The following is a 3,595-nucleotide window of genomic DNA, read 5'->3' as shown; positions in this document are numbered from 1 at the left end:
TTGTTCCTCATTCAGTTCCCACTAGGGGGCTTACCTACCACCAAGGAGAAAAGAGAAATCTCTTTGTGGTGGAGAACTATGAAAGATACAGAGAGAGGTCCCTATGAAAGGTGAGAAAAGATGGTACAACACACTCACCTGGGCTTCCCTTAAATCAGGAAAAATAAAGTGAAAGGAAAGCCCATTAGGTTTTGTTGTTGTTGTTGTTGTTATTTGCACATTTTGTGTATGGGAGGGGTTGCATGCCACAGCATGAAAATGGAGATCAGAAGACAACTTGTAGAATTTAGTTTTCTTCCACCAGGAGAGGGTGACACATACCTTTAATCTCAAGACTAGGGAGGCAGAGGCAGTTGAATCTCTGAGTTTAAGGCCAGCCAAGGTCTATAAAGCAAGTTCTAGGACAGCCAGGGATACACATAGAAACCCTGTCTCAAAAAAGAGAGTGAGAGAGGAGAGAGAGAGAGAGAGAGAGAGAGAGAGAGAGAGAGAGAGAGAGAGAAGAAAGAAAAGAGAGAAGAAAAAAGAAAGAAAAGAGAAAAATAATCAAACTCAGGTTATTGAGCTTAGTGACAAGTGCCTTTAATCACCAGTCTGCTTTGGGGTTTTGTGTTGCAATTGCTGTTGTGTGCCAATGCAAGGGCAGGGTAAAGGGCACTAAGTAGTTCACATACATGAGCTCATCTGATTTTTCTTCCTGTGTATGTGTGTATGCTTGTATATATGTGGAAGTCAGAAGACAAACTTGAATTTGAATATTGGTTCTCACCTTCTATCTTGCTTGAGACAGGGTCTCCTGTTTACTGTTGAGCACAGTAGGCTAGCTTGCCTGGCAATTCTCCTGAGTCTCCTGGGTACAATGAGATATCAGATGTATATGCTGTTGTGTCAGGCTTTTATGTGTGTTCTAGGGATCTGAACTCAGGTTGTAGACTTGCATCGTAAGTATAGCAATCCTGTGATGCTATACTTCAACCCCATCTATACCAGAAAACATTGAGGCCCGGAGCTTATGTAACTTGTCCAAGGTCACACTGTATAGCAGAACAAGTCATACTCAGTGTTGCCTGACTGTGAAATCCCTTATTCTTAACCAGCATGCCAGAGAGCTCAGGTCTTCAAAGAGAAATCGTATAACATGGGGGAGCCCGGGATCCTCTTCTCAAGGTCTGTCCTGATGTGCAAAAGGTTGAATAAGGCAAAGATGGTTATGACATGCTATACCAGAGTTTTACCACCAGAGGGCAGCATAGCCACAAATTTCTGGGGATTTGTGACAAGGGGGTATGAGACTATTCTCCCCACTAACAGGACTATTATTATTAACTCAGACTTCTGGCATCTTTAAATATTCCTCCACCTGAACCACACACCAGTCTAAGGCCTTAAAATCCTATATGTAAGGAGTGTCTTCCCAGAACCCACAAAGGAAGAGAAACTGGGGCAGCAGAAACAGTGAGGCAGAGAAGCACCCAATATGTCCAGTGATAGCAGGGAACTCTCAATGAAGAGATACTATTGGAAAAAGGTTAACACCAACTCCAGGGACTGAATCTAAAATGCCTCGCACTGTAACGAGGAAATGGTGAAGAGTAGTGGGCTGGGACTTAGGGCTGGTGTCATAAGTATGCCAATATATGGTAGGTACCTTTGCTTTTGAAGAGAGTGAAGAGATCTCCCTCTAATTAAGGAATTCCTTGGGCTCAGGCATGTAATGGGTATGATCTAATACCATCCCTGAGCTTTCTTCTTTGATGCTTCTCTGTCTGACTCTCATCTGAGCTGCCTGTCCTCAACCATCCTATCCTGCAGATAGAATTTGTCTCCCATTCTGAGGCCTGAGCAATCCAGAGAAGCATGGAGTCTGTGGAGATCAGCCACCTGAACCCTCTCCTTGCCTGAGTTGGTGGAAATGGAAAAGAGGAGTGAAGGAAGTAAACAGAGCAGCTGGGATGTCAGAGAGGGAAGGGGCTCAGGAGAGGCAGCTGGCAAGCAGGAAGATGATCTGGGGGTCTCAAGTTTCTTGACATCAATTAGGGCAGCCGGCCTGGACTCATTAGTAGCCTGGGGTGCAGGACTCATCAATAATGAATCTGCCCCACACAATGCTCTCCCCCAGCTGCCTACAAGGTCACCCCACCCTCTAGCCAGCTGCCTCCCATACACAGTAAGCTAAGCAATCCCTCATCTGAGTTCCACCTAACTCGGAAGACCCTGGAAAGACTGTGGGCAGGTGGGCCCTTCTTTAGTATGTCTCTTCCCCAGGGGAGAAACCTGGAAGAGGAGAGAAGGGGCTAAACCTAAGAAGCAGGCTTTCTGTTATAGAAGCGCAGTAGGATCCCAGCAGGTTATATTTAAAGCAAAAAGATTGCCTCTGATGGACCCAGAGATCCCACATCTTTCCTCAAAGCGGGATCACAGGACCCAAAGACTAAGGTGCTGGCACCCATCTTTCACTTAGCCTTGAGCTGGAGCATCTTGGCAATTGCAAACAGCTTTTCACAGATGGAAGGCAGACATTCTGGGGCTCACAGTAGGAACAAACCTAAAATTCCTGCACCTGAGTTAGCAATCAAGCACCAACTTCCCGCCAGAAGTTAGAAATGCCCTCCTTTCCTCAAAGTTTCTGAATCCAATCCTACCACTCTTGACCCTGCTTTTCACTCTTGCCTCCACCTTCCATAAACCCTGAGTGTTCCAAATCCCAGATTCACTCCCTTTCCCTCTGGCTAGGTTGGCCTAAAGCTGCTTGGCCTTATGGGAACTCTGCCCGCTGCCCTCCCTCCCTCTTGTGGCAGGTACAGACAGGTTCAGGCTATAGCAGCTGCATCTTCCCCAGATACCTACCCGATTCTCATACTCCAGCTTCCTCCTGTTTGCCTCAGGAACATCCCATTCTCAGACGTTCTCCCCAGACTTCTTACACCCCTGCCACCTAAATCAAAGCTCTCCTTGGTGAAGGTGTCCTGCATCTAAGCCCGGTATAGATGCTCCTCCTCCCCAACTCTGTCCAGGACATCTCTATAAGGTTGAACCTCACTGATTCTGACAAGCTTCTATTTCTACCTCCTCAGGACCACTGAATACAATCTGTTCACTTAGCTTTCACTAAGAACACTGTCAAATCAACCTCGGATCCATCTTCAGACCCACAACTCACCTCTGATAGTCAGTCTTGACATCCTGCTCCGAAGTGGAACAAAGTAGGACCCAGGCATCCTCCCTGCACCTCCAGGGCCCAGCTCATTGCTCTAGATGGGCACCACTATCCCACTCAACCCGGGCTCTGTTCCTCCCCAGAGCATTTAGGATCCTGTCCCCTATCAGCCGAGAATGAGTCTTCCCGCCCTCAGACTGAGCCACTCAGTCCCAGGCATTTTAGTTTCCAGCCTCCTCAATAACCTCACACCATCTTGTTCCCCAGCCCCAGCTAAAGCGACATCCTAAAACCCAGAGATTGAGGGCGGTAACTGAAAGGCTGAAGGAGGCGGTAGGCTACCAGGACGCCCCCTCGCGGAGTCCGGGGTGTCAGGGTGCCCCCTCCGGTCTTCACCTGCTGTGGGCCCCGCCCCCGCTCCGCCTCGGCCCGCCCCTG

This window comes from Mastomys coucha, unplaced genomic scaffold, assembly GCF_008632895.1.
Source record: "Mastomys coucha isolate ucsf_1 unplaced genomic scaffold, UCSF_Mcou_1 pScaffold11, whole genome shotgun sequence".
NCBI classification, from domain to species: domain Eukaryota; kingdom Metazoa; phylum Chordata; class Mammalia; order Rodentia; family Muridae; genus Mastomys; species Mastomys coucha.
Note: the sequence above shows the minus strand (reverse complement) of the source record.